This window comes from Dendrobates tinctorius, unplaced genomic scaffold (assembly GCF_039654945.1).
Source record: "Dendrobates tinctorius isolate UK_male_01 unplaced genomic scaffold, ASM3965494v1 ptg000250l, whole genome shotgun sequence".
Lineage (NCBI taxonomy): Eukaryota > Metazoa > Chordata > Amphibia > Anura > Dendrobatidae > Dendrobates > Dendrobates tinctorius.
In genome coordinates this window covers 22,539,659-22,551,820 of record NW_027361917.1, presented here as the reverse complement: position 1 = coordinate 22,551,820, position 12,162 = coordinate 22,539,659, and the positions used below count along the sequence as shown (strand labels likewise).

The following is a 12,162-nucleotide window of genomic DNA, read 5'->3' as shown; positions in this document are numbered from 1 at the left end:
CCACCAAGAAGTGGGTGCGTGGTTTGGCTATGGAAAAACAAAAATGGCAACACACAGCCCATTTTCCGCAGGCTGCTCCGTGTTCAGCTCCATCGTGCTGCCAGAGAGTCACATGTCCCGCTGCCTGGAAGAAAGCCATCCACTGCTACAATATTCAAATGAGAGACATTTCCCAGCAGCCCCAGAGTACAGTCTCCCACCAAAACCCCACCCACTCATTCCTTCCTTCTGTTGTTGAACCCATTTAAAGAAGCCCCAGCAAGCTGGAGCGTGCAAAAATTGCCACAAAACCCAGTTTTGCTTCTCTCCACGGAAATCTTTAGTAAAAGGCGAAAGATTTTTAAGTTCTGAAGAGAAGCCAGAGTATACTGGGCAAATGCTTCCTCCTGACCTACCACCATGGGCACAGCCCTCATTTGGCCCAGGGAGACCACCTAGAAGTGGGTGCGTGGTTTGGCTATGGAAAAACAAAAACGGCAACACACAGCCCATTTTCCGCAGGCTGCTCCGTGTTCTGCTCCATCGTGCTGCCAGAGAGTCACATGTCCCGCTGCCTGGAAGAAGGCCATCCACTGCTACAATATTCAAATGAGAGACATTTCCCAGCAGCCCTAGAGTACAGTCTCCCACCAAAACCCCACCCACTCATTCCTTCATTCTGTTGTTGAAACCATTTAAGGAAGCCCCAGCAAGCTGGAGCGTGCAAAAATTGCCACAAAACTCAGTTTTGCTTCTCTCCACGGAAATCTTTAGTAAAAGGCAAAAGATTTTTACGTTCTGAAGAAAAGCCAGAGTATACTGGGCAAGGGCTTTCTCCATACCTACCACCATGGATGCAGCCCTCATTTGGCCCAGGGAGACCACCTAGAATTGGGTGCGTGGTTTGGCTATGGAAAAACAAAAACGGCAACACACAGCCCATTTTCCGCAGGCTGCTCCGTGTTCAGCTCCATCCTGCTGCCAGAGAGTCACATGTCCCGCTGCCTGGAAGAATGCCATCCACTGCTACAATATTCAAATGAGAGGCACTTCCCATCAGCCCCAGAATACAGTCTCCCACCAAAACCCCACCCACTCATTCCTTCATTCTATTGTTGAACCCATTTAAGGAAGCACTAGCAAGCTGGAGCGTGCAAAAATTGCCACAAAACTCAGTTTTGCTTCTCTCCACGGAAATCTTTAGTAAAAGGCGAAAGATTTTTAAGTTCTAAAGAGAAGCCAGAGTATACTGGGCAAATGCTTCCTCCTGACCTACCACCATGGGCACAGCCCTCATTTGGCCCAGGGAGACCACCTAGAAGTGGGTGTGTGGTTTGGCTATGGAAAAACAAAAACGGCAACACACAGCCCATTTTCCGCAGGCTGCTCCGTGTTCTGCTCCATCGTGCTGCCAGAGAGTCACATATCCCGCTGCCTGGAAGAAGGCCATCCACTGCTACAATATTCAAATGAGAGACATTTCCCAGCAGCCCCAGAGTACAGTCTCCCACCAAAACCCCACCCACTCATTCCTTCATTCTGTTGTTGCAACCAATTAAGGAAGCCCCAGCAAGCTGGAGCGTGCAAAAATTGCCACAAAACTCAGTTTTGCTTCTCTCCATGGAAATCTTTAGTAAAAGGCGAAAGATTTTTACGTTCTGAAGAGAAGCCAGAGTATACTGGGCAAGGGCTTCCTCCTGACCTACCACCATGGGCACAGCCCTCATTTGGCCCAGGGAGACCACCTAGAAGTGGGTGCGTGGTTTGGCTATGGAAAAACAAAAACGGCAACACACAGCCCATTTTCCGCAGGGTGCTCCGTGTTCAGCTCCATCCTGCTGCCAGAAACTCACATGTCCCGCTGCCTGGAAGAAGGCCATCCACTGCTACAATATTCAAATGAGAGTCATCTCCCATCAGCCCCAGAGTACAGTCTCCCACCAAAACCCCACCCACTCATTCCTTCATTCTGTTGTTGAACCCATTTAAGGTAACCCCAGCAAGCTGGAGCGTGCAAAAATTGCCACAAAACTCAGTTTTGCTTCTCTTCACGGAAATCTTTAGTAAAAGGCGATAGATTTTTACGTTCTGAAAAGAAGCCAGAGAATACTGCGCAAGGGCTTCCTCCTGACCTACCACCATGGCCGCAGCCCTCATTTGGCCCAGGGAGACCACCTAGAAATGGGTGCGTGATTTGGCTATGGAAAAACAAAAACGGCAACACACAGCACATTTTCCGCAGGCTGCTCCGTGTTCAGCTCCATCGTGCTGCCAGAGAGTCACATGTCCTGCTGCCTGGAAGAAGGCCATCCACTGCTACAATATTCAAATGAGAGGCATCTCCCATCAGCCCCAGAGTACAGTCTCCCACCAAAACCCCACCCACTCATTCCTTCATTCTGTTGTTGAACCCATTTAAGGTAGCCCCAGCAAGCTGGAGCGTGCAAAAATTGCCACAAAACTCAGTTTTGCTTCTCTCCACGGAAATCTTTAGTAAAATGCGAAATATTTTTACGTTCTGAAGAGAAGCCAGAGTATACTGGGCAAGGGCTTCCTCCTGACCTACCACCATGGGCACAGCCCTCATTTGGCCCAGGGAGACCACCTAGAAGTGGGTGCGTGGTTTGGCTATGGAAAAACAAAAACGGCAACACACAGCCCATTTTCCGCAGGCTGCTCCGTGTTCAGCTCCATCCTGCTGCCAGAAAGTCACATGTCCCGCTGCCTGGAAGAAGGCCATCCACTGCTACAATATTCAAATGAGAGGCATCTCCCATCAGCCCCAGAGTACAATCTCCCACCAAAACCCCACCCACTCATTCCTTCATTCTGTTGTTGAACCCATTTAACGAAGCACCAGCAAGCTGGATCGTGCAAAAATTGCCACAAAACTCAGTTTTGCTTCTCTCCATGGAAATCTTTAGTAAAAGGTGAAAGATTTTTATGTTCTGAATAGAATCCAGAGTATACTGGGCAAGGGCTTCCTCCTGACCTACCACCATGGGCACAGCCCTCATTTGGCCCAGGGAGACCACCTAGAAGTCGGTGCGTGGTTTGGCTATGGAAAAACAAAAACGGCAACACACAGCCCATTTTCCGCAGGCTGCTCCGTCTTCAGCTCCATCCTGCTGCCAGAAAGTCACATGTCCCACTGCCTGGAAGAAGGCCATCCACTGCTACAATATTCAAATGAGAGGCATCTCCCATCAGCCCCAGAGTACAGTCTCCCACCAAAACCCCACCCACTCATTCCTTCATTCTGTTGTTGAACCCATTTAAGGAAGCCCCAGCAAGCTGGAGCGTGCAAAAACTGCCACAAAACTCAGTTTTGCTTCTCTCCACGGAAATCTTTAGTAAAAGGCGAAAGATTTTTACGTTCTGAAGAGAAACCAGAGTATACTGGGCAAGGGCTTCCTCCTGACCTACCACCATGGGCACAGCCCTCATTTGGCCCAGGGAGACCACCTAGAAGTGGGTGCGTGGTTTGGCCATGGAAAAACAAAAATGGCAACACACAGCCCATTTTCCGCAGGCTGCTCCGTGTTCAGCTCCATCGTGCTGCCAGAGAGTCACATGTCCCGCTGCCTGGAAGAAGGCCATCCACTGCTACAATATTCAAATGAGAGACATTTCCCAGCTGCCCCAGAGTACAGTCTCCCACCAAAACCCCACCCACTCATTCCTTCATTCTGTTGTTAAACCCATTTAAGGAAGCCCCAGCAAGCTGGAGCGTGCAAAAATTGCCACAAAACTCAGCTTTGCTTCTCTCCACGGAAATCTTTAGTAAAAGGCAAAAGATTTTTACGTCCTGAAGAGAAGCCAGAGTATACTGGGCAAGGGCTTCCTCCTGACCTACCACCATGGGCACAGCCCTCATTTGGCCCAGGGAGACCACCTAGAAGTGGGTGCGTGGTTTGGCTATGGAAAAACAAAAACGGCAACACACAGCCCATTTTCCGCAGGCTGCTCCGTGTTCAGCTCCATCGTGCTGCCAGATCGTCACCTGTCCCGCTGCCTGGAAGAACGCCATCCACTGCTACAATATTCAAATGAAAGACATTTCCCAGCAGCCCCTGAGTACAGTCTCCCACCAAAACCCCACCCAATCATTCCTTCATTCTGTTGTTGAACCCATTTAAGGAAGCCCCAGCAAGCTGGAGCGTGCAAAAATTGCCACAAAACTCAGTTTTGCTTCTCTCCACGGAAATCTTTAGTAAAAGGCAAAAGATTTTTACGTTCTGAAGAAATGCCAGAGTTCACTGGGCAAGGGCTTCCTCCTGACCTACCACCATGGGCACAGCCCTCATTTGGCCCAGGGAGTCCACCTAGAAGTGGGTGCGTGGTTTGGCTATGGAAACACAAAAACGGCAACACACAGCCCATTTTCCGCAGGCTGTTCCGTGTTCAGCTCCATCGTGCTGCCAGAGAGTCACATGTCCCGTTGCCTGGAAGAAGGCCATCCACTGCTACAATATTCAAATGAGAGACATTTCCCAGCAGCCCCAGAGTACAGTCTCCCACCAAAACCCCACCCACTCATTCCTTCATTCTGTTGTTGAACCCATTTAAGGAAGCCCCAGCAAGCTAGAGCGTGCAAAAATTGCCACAAAACTCAGTTTTGCTTCTCTCCACGGAAAGCTTTATTAAAAGGCGAAAGATTTTTACGTTCTGAAGAAAAGCCAGAGTATACTGGGCAAGGGCTTCCTCCTGACCTACCATCATGGGCACAGCCCTCATTTGGCCCAGGGAGACCACCTAGAAGTGGGTGCGTGGTTTGGCTATGGAAAAACAAAAACGGCAACACACAGCCCATTTTCCGCAGGCTGCTCCATGTTCAGTTCCATCGTGCTGCCAGAGAGTCACATGTCCCGCTACCTGGAAGAAGGCCATCCACTGCTACAATATTCAAATGAGAGACATTTCCCAGCAGCCCCAGAGTACAGTCTCCCACCAAAACCCCACCCACTCATTCCTTCCTTCTGTTGTTGAACCCATTTAAAGAAGCCCCAGCAAGCTGGAGCGTGCAAAAATTGCCACAAAACCCAGTTTTGCTTCTCTCCACGGAAATCTTTAGTAAAAGGCGAAAGATTTTTAAGTTCTGAAGAGAAGCCAGAGTATACTGGGCAAATGCTTCCTCCTGACCTACCACCATGGGCACAGCCCTCATTTGGCCCAGGGAGACCACCTAGAAGTGGGTGCGTGGTTTGGCTATGGAAAAACAAAAACGGCAACACACAGCCCATTTTCCGCAGGCTGCTCCGTGTTCTGCTCCATCGTGCTGCCAGAGAGTCACATGTCCCGCTGCCTGGAAGAAGGCCATCCACTGCTACAATATTCAAATGAGAGACATTTCCCAGCAGCCCCAGAGTACAGTCTCCCACCAAAACCCCACCCACTCATTCCTTCATTCTGTTGTTGAAACCATTTAAGGAAGCCCCAGCAAGCTGGAGCGTGCAAAAATTGCCACAAAACTCAGTTTTGCTTCTCTCCACGGAAATCTTTAGTAAAAGGCGAAAGATTTTTACGTTCTGAAGAGAAGCCAGAGTATACTGGGCAAGGGCTTCCTCCTGACCTACCACCATGGGCACAGCCCTCATTTGGCCCAGGGAGACCACCTAGAAGTGGGTGCGTGGTTTGGCTATGGAAAAACAAAAACGGCATCACACAGCCCATTTTCCGCAGGCTGCTCCGTGTTCAGCTCCATCGTGCTGCCAGAGAGTCACATGTCCCGCTGCCTGGAAGAAAGCCATCCACTGCTACAATATTAAAATGAGAGACATTTCCCAGCAGACCCAGTGTACAGTCTCCCACCAAAACCCCACCCACTCATTTCTTCCTTCTGTTGTTGAACCCATTTAAGGAAGCCCCAGCAAGCTGGAGCGTGCAAAAATTGCCACAAAACTCAGTTTTGCTTCTCTCCACGGAAATCTTTAGTAAAAGGCAAAAGATTTTTACGTTCTGAAGAAAAGCCAGAGTATACTGGGCAAGGGCTTTCTCCATACCTACCACCATGGATGCAGCCCTCATTTGGCCCAGGGAGACCACCTAGAATTGGGTGCGTGGTTTGGCTATGGAAAAACAAAAACGGCAACACACAGCCCATTTTCCGCAGGCTGCTCCGTGTTCAGCTCCATCCTGCTGCCAGAGAGTCACATGTCCCGCTGCCTGGAAGAATGCCATCCACTGCTACAATATTCAAATGAGAGGCACTTCCCATCAGCCCCAGAATACAGTCTCCCACCAAAACCCCACCCACTCATTCCTTCATTCTATTGTTGAACCCATTTAAGGAAGCACTAGCAAGCTGGAGCGTGCAAAAATTGCCACAAAACTCAGTTTTGCTTCTCTCCACGGAAATCTTTAGTAAAAGGCGAAAGATTTTTAAGTTCTAAAGAGAAGCCAGAGTATACTGGGCAAATGCTTCCTCCTGACCTACCACCATGGGCACAGCCCTCATTTGGCCCAGGGAGACCACCTAGAAGTGGGTGTGTGGTTTGGCTATGGAAAAACAAAAACGGCAACACACAGCCCATTTTCCGCAGGCTGCTCCGTGTTCAGCTCCATCGTGCTGCCAGATCGTCACCTGTCCCGCTGCCTGGAAGAACGCCATCCACTGCTACAATATTCAAATGAAAGACATTTCCCAGCAGCCCCTGAGTACAGTCTCCCACCAAAACCCCACCCAATCATTCCTTCATTCTGTTGTTGAACCCATTTAAGGAAGCCCCAGCAAGCTGGAGCGTGCAAAAATTGCCACAAAACTCAGTTTTGCTTCTCTCCACGGAAATCTTTAGTAAAAGGCAAAAGATTTTTACGTTCTGAAGAAATGCCAGAGTTCACTGGGCAAGGGCTTCCTCCTGACCTACCACCATGGGCACAGCCCTCATTTGGCCCAGGGAGTCCACCTAGAAGTGGGTGCGTGGTTTGGCTATGGAAACACAAAAACGGCAACACACAGCCCATTTTCCGCAGGCTGCTCCGTGTTCAGCTCCATCGTGCTGCCAGAGAGTCACATGTCCCGTTGCCTGGAAGAAGGCCATCCACTGCTACAATATTCAAATGAGAGACATTTCCCAGCAGCCCCAGAGTACAGTCTCCCACCAAAACCCCACCCACTCATTCCTTCATTCTGTTGTTGAACCCATTTAAGGAAGCCCCAGCAAGCTGGAGCGTGCAAAAATTGCCACAAAACTCAGTTTTGCTTCTCTCCACGGAAAGCTTTATTAAAAGGCGAAAGATTTTTACGTTCTGAAGAAAAGCCAGAGTATACTGGGCAAGGGCTTCCTCCTGACCTACCATCATGGGCACAGCCCTCATTTGGCCCAGGGAGACCACCTAGAAGTGGGTGCGTGGTTTGGCTATGGAAAAACAAAAACGGCAACACACAGCCCATTTTCCGCAGGCTGCTCCGTGTTCAGCTCCATCGTGCTGCCAGAGAGTCACATGTCCCGCTGCCTGGAAGAAGGCCATCCACTGCTACAATATTCAAATGAGAGACATTTCCCAGCAGCCCCAGAGTACAGTCTCCCACCAAAACCCCACCCACTCATTCCTTCCTTCTGTTGTTGAACCCATTTAAAGAAGCCCCAGCAAGCTGGAGCGTGCAAAAATTGCCACAAAACTCAGTTTTGCTTCTCTCCACGGAAATCTTTAGTAAAAGGCGAAAGATTTTTACGTTCTGAAGAGAAGCCAGAGTATACTGGGCAAAGGCTTCCTCCTGACCTACCACCATGGGCACAGCCCTCATTTGGCCCAGGGAGACCACCTAGAAGTGGGTGCGTGGTTTGGCTATGGAAAAACAAAAACGGCAACACACAGCCCATTTTCCGCAGGCTGCTCCGTGTTCAGCTCCATCGTGCTGCCAGAGAGTCACATGTCCCGCTGCCTGGAAGAAGGCCATCCACTGCTACAATATTCAAATGAGAGACATTTCCCAGCAGCCCCAGAGTACAGTCTCCCACCAAAACCCCACCCACTCATTCCTTCATTCTGTTGTTGAACCCATTTAAGGAAGCCCCAGCAAGCTGGAGCGTGCAAAAATTGCCACAAAACTCAGTTTTGCTTCTCTCCACGGAAATCTTTAGTAAAAGGCGAAAGATTTTTACGTTCTGAAGAGAAGCCAGAGTATACTGGGCAAGGGCTTCCTCCTGACCTACCACCATGGGCACAGCCCTCATTTGGCCCAGGGAGACCACCTAGAAGTGGGTGCGTGGTTTGGCTATGGAAAAACAAAAACGGCAACACACAGCCCATTTTCCGCAGGCTGCTCCGTGTTCAGCTCCATCGTGCTGCCAGAGAGTCACATGTCCCGCTGCCTGGAAGAAAGCCATCCACTGCTACAATATTCAAATGAGAGACATTTCCCAGCAGACCCAGAGTACAGTCTCCCACCAAAACCCCACCCACTCATTCCTTCATTCTGTTGTTGAACCCATTTAAGGAAGCCCCAGCAAGCTGGAGCGTGCAAAAATTGCCACAAAACTCAGTTTTGCTTCTCTCCACGGAAATCTTTAGTAAAAGGCAAAAGATTTTTACGTTCTGAAGAAAAGCCAGAGTATACTGGGCAAGGGCTTCCTCCTTACCTACCACCATGGACGCAGCCCTCATTTGGCCCAGGGAGACCACCTAGAATTGGGTGCGTGGTTTGGCTATGGAAAAACAAAAACGGCAACACACAGCCCATTTTCCGCAGGCTGCTCCGTGTTCAGCTCCATCCTGCTGCCAGAGAGTCACATGTCCCGCTGCCTGGAAGAATGCCATCCACTGCTACAATATTCAAATGAGAGGCATTTCCCATCAGCCCCAGAGTACAGTCTCCCACCAAAACCCCACCCACTCATTCCTTCATTCTATTGTTGAACCCATTTAAGGAAGCACCAGCAAGCTGGAGCGTGCAAAAATTGCCACAAAACTCAGTTTTGCTTCTCTCCACGGAAATCTTTAGTAAAAGGCGAAAGATTTTTAAGTTCTGAAGAGAAGCCAGAGTATACTGGGCAAATGCTTCCTCCTGACCTACCACCATGGGCACAGCCCTCATTTGGCCCAGGGAGACCACCTAGAAGTGGGTGCGTGGTTTGGCTATGGAAAAACAAAAACGGCAACACACAGCCCATTTTCCGCAGGCTGCTCCGTGTTCTGCTCCATCGTGCTGCCAGAGAGTCACATGTCCCGCTGCCTGGAAGAAGGCCATCCACTGCTACAATATTCAAATGAGAGACATTTCCCAGCAGCCCCAGAGTACAGTCTCCCACCAAAACCCCACCCACTCATTCCTTCATTCTGTTGTTGAAACCAATTAAGGAAGCCCCAGCAAGCTGGAGCGTGCAAAAATTGCCACAAAACTCAGTTTTGCTTCTCTCCATGGAAATCTTTAGTAAAAGGCGAAAGATTTTTACGTTCTGAAGAGAAGCCAGAGTATACTGGGCAAGGGCTTCCTCCTGACCTACCACCATGGGCACAGCCCTCATTTGGCCCAGGGAGACCACCTAGAAGTGGGTGCGTGGTTTGGCTATGGAAAAACAAAAACGGCAACACACAGCCCATTTTCCGCAGGGTGCTCCGTGTTCAGCTCCATCCTGCTGCCAGAAACTCACATGTCCCGCTGCCTGGAAGAAGGCCATCCACTGCTACAATATTCAAATGAGAGTCATCTCCCATCAGCCCCAGAGTACAGTCTCCCACCAAAACCCCACCCACTCATTCCTTCATTCTGTTGTTGAACCCATTTAAGGTAACCCCAGCAAGCTGGAGCGTGCAAAAATTGCCACAAAACTCAGTTTTGCTTCTCTCCACGGAAATCTTTAGTAAAAGGCGAAAGATTTTTACGTTCTGAAAAGAAGCCAGAGAATACTGCGCAAGGGCTTCCTCCTGACCTACCACCATGGCCGCAGCCCTCATTTGGCCCAGGGAGACCACCTAGAAATGGGTGCGTGGTTTGGCTATGGAAAAACAAAAACGGCAACACACAGCACATTTTCCGCAGGCTGCTCCGTGTTCAGCTCCATCGTGCTGCCAGAGAGTCACATGTCCCGCTGCCTGGAAGAAGGCCATCCACTGCTACAATATTCAAATGAGAGGCATCTCCCATCAGCCCCAGAGTACAGTCTCCCACCAAAACCCCACCCACTCATTCCTTCATTCTGTTGTTGAACCCATTTAAGGTAGCCCCAGCAAGCTGGAGCGTGCAAAAATTGCCACAAAACTCAGTTTTGCTTCTCTCCACGGAAATCTTTAGTAAAATGCGAAATATTTTTACGTTCTGAAGAGAAGCCAGAGTATACTGGGCAAGGGCTTCCTCCTGACCTACCACCATGGGCACAGCCCTCATTTGGCCCAGGGAGACCACCTAGAAGTGGGTGCGTGGTTTGGCTATGGAAAAACAAAAACGGCAACACACAGCCCATTTTCCGCAGGCTGCTCCGTGTTCAGCTCCATCCTGCTGCCAGAAAGTCACATGTCCCGCTGCCTGGAAGAAGGCCATCCACTGCTACAATATTCAAATGAGAGGCATCTCCCATCAGCCCCAGAGTACAATCTCCCACCAAAACCCCACCCACTCATTCCTTCATTCTGTTGTTGAACCCATTTAACGAAGCCCCAGCAAGCTGGATCGTGCAAAAATTGCCACAAAACTCAGTTTTGCTTCTCTCCACGGAAATCTTTAGTAAAAGGTGAAAGATTTTTATGTTCTGAATAGAAGCCAGAGTATACTGGGCAAGGGCTTCCTCCTGACCTACCACCATGGGCACAGCCCTCATTTGGCCCAGGGAGACCACCTAGAAGTCGGTGCGTGGTTTGGCTATGGAAAAACAAAAACGGCAACACACAGCCCATTTTCCGCAGGCTGCTCCGTCTTCAGCTCCATCCTGCTGCCAGAAAGTCACATGTCCCACTGCCTGGAAGAAGGCCATCCACTGCTACAATATTCAAATGAGAGGCATCTCCCATCAGCCCCAGAGTACAGTCTCCCACCAAAACCCCACCCACTCATTCCTTCATTCTGTTGTTGAACCCATTTAAGGAAGCCCCAGCAAGCTGGAGCGTGCAAAAACTGCCACAAAACTCAGTTTTGCTTCTCTCCACGGAAATCTTTAGTAAAAGGCGAAAGATTTTTACGTTCTGAAGAGAAACCAGAGTATACTGGGCAAGGGCTTCCTCCTGACCTACCACCATGGGCACAGCCCTCATTTGGCCCAGGGAGACCACCTAGAAGTGGGTGCGTGGTTTGGCCATGGAAAAACAAAAATGGCAACACACAGCCCATTTTCCGCAGGCTGCTCCGTGTTCAGCTCCATCGTGCTGCCAGAGAGTCACATGTCCCGCTGCCTGGAAGAAGGCCATCCACTGCTACAATATTCAAATGAGAGACATTTCCCAGCTGCCCCAGAGTACAGTCTCCCACCAAAACCCCACCCACTCATTCCTTCATTCTGTTGTTAAACCCATTTAAGGAAGCCCCAGCAAGCTGGAGCGTGCAAAAATTGCCACAAAACTCAGCTTTGCTTCTCTCCACGGAAATCTTTAGTAAAAGGCAAAAGATTTTTACGTCCTGAAGAGAAGCCAGAGTATACTGGGCAAGGGCTTCCTCCTGACCTACCACCATGGGCACAGCCCTCATTTGGCCCAGGGAGACCACCTAGAAGTGGGTGCGTGGTTTGGCTATGGAAAAACAAAAACGGCAACACACAGCCCATTTTCCGCAGGCTGCTCCGTGTTCAGCTCCATCGTGCTGCCAGATCGTCACCTGTCCCGCTGCCTGGAAGAACGCCATCCACTGCTACAATATTCAAATGAAAGACATTTCCCAGCAGCCCCTGAGTACAGTCTCCCACCAAAACCCCACCCAATCATTCCTTCATTCTGTTGTTGAACCCATTTAAGGAAGCCCCAGCAAGCTGGAGCGTGCAAAAATTGCCACAAAACTCAGTTTTGCTTCTCTCCACGGAAATCTTTAGTAAAAGGCAAAAGATTTTTACGTTCTGAAGAAATGCCAGAGTTCACTGGGCAAGGGCTTCCTCCTGACCTACCACCATGGGCACAGCCCTCATTTGGCCCAGGGAGTCCACCTAGAAGTGGGTGCGTGGTTTGGCTATGGAAACACAAAAACGGCAACACACAGCCCATTTTCCGCAGGCTGTTCCGTGTTCAGCTCCATCGTGCTGCCAGAGAGTCACATGTCCCGTT

The 12,162-nt window shown here is 49.9% G+C and overlaps 28 non-coding genes across 28 annotated transcripts; all 28 read right to left on the bottom strand.

Annotated features, from left to right (window-relative positions):
- Positions 1 to 251: 251 nt before the first annotated feature.
- LOC141063641 (U5 spliceosomal RNA) lies at positions 252 to 367 on the bottom strand. Its single transcript, XR_012224932.1, has one exon. It is a non-coding gene; the product is annotated as a U5 spliceosomal RNA (small nuclear RNA).
- Positions 368 to 681: 314 nt separating this feature from the next.
- Positions 682 to 797, bottom strand: LOC141064910 (U5 spliceosomal RNA). The gene has a single exon (XR_012226074.1). It is a non-coding gene; the product is annotated as a U5 spliceosomal RNA (small nuclear RNA).
- Positions 798 to 1,111: 314 nt separating this feature from the next.
- On the bottom strand, positions 1,112 to 1,227 carry LOC141064123 (U5 spliceosomal RNA). The gene has a single exon (XR_012225364.1). It is a non-coding gene; the product is annotated as a U5 spliceosomal RNA (small nuclear RNA).
- A 314-nt stretch (positions 1,228 to 1,541) lies between these two features.
- LOC141065074 (U5 spliceosomal RNA) lies at positions 1,542 to 1,657 on the bottom strand. Its single transcript, XR_012226221.1, has one exon. It is a non-coding gene; the product is annotated as a U5 spliceosomal RNA (small nuclear RNA).
- A 314-nt stretch (positions 1,658 to 1,971) lies between these two features.
- LOC141064435 (U5 spliceosomal RNA) lies at positions 1,972 to 2,087 on the bottom strand. Its single transcript, XR_012225647.1, has one exon. It is a non-coding gene; the product is annotated as a U5 spliceosomal RNA (small nuclear RNA).
- Positions 2,088 to 2,401: 314 nt separating this feature from the next.
- LOC141064163 (U5 spliceosomal RNA) lies at positions 2,402 to 2,517 on the bottom strand. The gene has a single exon (XR_012225400.1). It is a non-coding gene; the product is annotated as a U5 spliceosomal RNA (small nuclear RNA).
- Positions 2,518 to 2,831: 314 nt separating this feature from the next.
- On the bottom strand, positions 2,832 to 2,947 carry LOC141064771 (U5 spliceosomal RNA). Its single transcript, XR_012225950.1, has one exon. It is a non-coding gene; the product is annotated as a U5 spliceosomal RNA (small nuclear RNA).
- Positions 2,948 to 3,261: 314 nt separating this feature from the next.
- On the bottom strand, positions 3,262 to 3,377 carry LOC141065050 (U5 spliceosomal RNA). Its single transcript, XR_012226199.1, has one exon. It is a non-coding gene; the product is annotated as a U5 spliceosomal RNA (small nuclear RNA).
- Positions 3,378 to 3,691: 314 nt separating this feature from the next.
- LOC141065008 (U5 spliceosomal RNA) lies at positions 3,692 to 3,807 on the bottom strand. The gene has a single exon (XR_012226162.1). It is a non-coding gene; the product is annotated as a U5 spliceosomal RNA (small nuclear RNA).
- A 314-nt stretch (positions 3,808 to 4,121) lies between these two features.
- LOC141063896 (U5 spliceosomal RNA) lies at positions 4,122 to 4,237 on the bottom strand. Its single transcript, XR_012225161.1, has one exon. It is a non-coding gene; the product is annotated as a U5 spliceosomal RNA (small nuclear RNA).
- Positions 4,238 to 4,551: 314 nt separating this feature from the next.
- On the bottom strand, positions 4,552 to 4,667 carry LOC141064608 (U5 spliceosomal RNA). The gene has a single exon (XR_012225803.1). It is a non-coding gene; the product is annotated as a U5 spliceosomal RNA (small nuclear RNA).
- A 314-nt stretch (positions 4,668 to 4,981) lies between these two features.
- LOC141063639 (U5 spliceosomal RNA) lies at positions 4,982 to 5,097 on the bottom strand. The gene has a single exon (XR_012224931.1). It is a non-coding gene; the product is annotated as a U5 spliceosomal RNA (small nuclear RNA).
- A 314-nt stretch (positions 5,098 to 5,411) lies between these two features.
- On the bottom strand, positions 5,412 to 5,527 carry LOC141065060 (U5 spliceosomal RNA). Its single transcript, XR_012226208.1, has one exon. It is a non-coding gene; the product is annotated as a U5 spliceosomal RNA (small nuclear RNA).
- A 314-nt stretch (positions 5,528 to 5,841) lies between these two features.
- Positions 5,842 to 5,957, bottom strand: LOC141064909 (U5 spliceosomal RNA). The gene has a single exon (XR_012226073.1). It is a non-coding gene; the product is annotated as a U5 spliceosomal RNA (small nuclear RNA).
- Positions 5,958 to 6,271: 314 nt separating this feature from the next.
- LOC141064122 (U5 spliceosomal RNA) lies at positions 6,272 to 6,387 on the bottom strand. The gene has a single exon (XR_012225363.1). It is a non-coding gene; the product is annotated as a U5 spliceosomal RNA (small nuclear RNA).
- Positions 6,388 to 6,701: 314 nt separating this feature from the next.
- On the bottom strand, positions 6,702 to 6,817 carry LOC141063895 (U5 spliceosomal RNA). The gene has a single exon (XR_012225160.1). It is a non-coding gene; the product is annotated as a U5 spliceosomal RNA (small nuclear RNA).
- Positions 6,818 to 7,131: 314 nt separating this feature from the next.
- LOC141064520 (U5 spliceosomal RNA) lies at positions 7,132 to 7,247 on the bottom strand. Its single transcript, XR_012225723.1, has one exon. It is a non-coding gene; the product is annotated as a U5 spliceosomal RNA (small nuclear RNA).
- A 314-nt stretch (positions 7,248 to 7,561) lies between these two features.
- LOC141065048 (U5 spliceosomal RNA) lies at positions 7,562 to 7,677 on the bottom strand. Its single transcript, XR_012226197.1, has one exon. It is a non-coding gene; the product is annotated as a U5 spliceosomal RNA (small nuclear RNA).
- A 314-nt stretch (positions 7,678 to 7,991) lies between these two features.
- Positions 7,992 to 8,107, bottom strand: LOC141065035 (U5 spliceosomal RNA). The gene has a single exon (XR_012226186.1). It is a non-coding gene; the product is annotated as a U5 spliceosomal RNA (small nuclear RNA).
- Positions 8,108 to 8,421: 314 nt separating this feature from the next.
- Positions 8,422 to 8,537, bottom strand: LOC141064908 (U5 spliceosomal RNA). The gene has a single exon (XR_012226072.1). It is a non-coding gene; the product is annotated as a U5 spliceosomal RNA (small nuclear RNA).
- A 314-nt stretch (positions 8,538 to 8,851) lies between these two features.
- On the bottom strand, positions 8,852 to 8,967 carry LOC141065214 (U5 spliceosomal RNA). Its single transcript, XR_012226350.1, has one exon. It is a non-coding gene; the product is annotated as a U5 spliceosomal RNA (small nuclear RNA).
- A 314-nt stretch (positions 8,968 to 9,281) lies between these two features.
- Positions 9,282 to 9,397, bottom strand: LOC141065073 (U5 spliceosomal RNA). The gene has a single exon (XR_012226220.1). It is a non-coding gene; the product is annotated as a U5 spliceosomal RNA (small nuclear RNA).
- A 314-nt stretch (positions 9,398 to 9,711) lies between these two features.
- Positions 9,712 to 9,827, bottom strand: LOC141063709 (U5 spliceosomal RNA). Its single transcript, XR_012224993.1, has one exon. It is a non-coding gene; the product is annotated as a U5 spliceosomal RNA (small nuclear RNA).
- A 314-nt stretch (positions 9,828 to 10,141) lies between these two features.
- On the bottom strand, positions 10,142 to 10,257 carry LOC141064161 (U5 spliceosomal RNA). The gene has a single exon (XR_012225398.1). It is a non-coding gene; the product is annotated as a U5 spliceosomal RNA (small nuclear RNA).
- A 314-nt stretch (positions 10,258 to 10,571) lies between these two features.
- Positions 10,572 to 10,687, bottom strand: LOC141064561 (U5 spliceosomal RNA). Its single transcript, XR_012225761.1, has one exon. It is a non-coding gene; the product is annotated as a U5 spliceosomal RNA (small nuclear RNA).
- A 314-nt stretch (positions 10,688 to 11,001) lies between these two features.
- Positions 11,002 to 11,117, bottom strand: LOC141065049 (U5 spliceosomal RNA). Its single transcript, XR_012226198.1, has one exon. It is a non-coding gene; the product is annotated as a U5 spliceosomal RNA (small nuclear RNA).
- Positions 11,118 to 11,431: 314 nt separating this feature from the next.
- LOC141065007 (U5 spliceosomal RNA) lies at positions 11,432 to 11,547 on the bottom strand. Its single transcript, XR_012226161.1, has one exon. It is a non-coding gene; the product is annotated as a U5 spliceosomal RNA (small nuclear RNA).
- Positions 11,548 to 11,861: 314 nt separating this feature from the next.
- LOC141063893 (U5 spliceosomal RNA) lies at positions 11,862 to 11,977 on the bottom strand. Its single transcript, XR_012225159.1, has one exon. It is a non-coding gene; the product is annotated as a U5 spliceosomal RNA (small nuclear RNA).
- Positions 11,978 to 12,162: the final 185 nt, after the last annotated feature.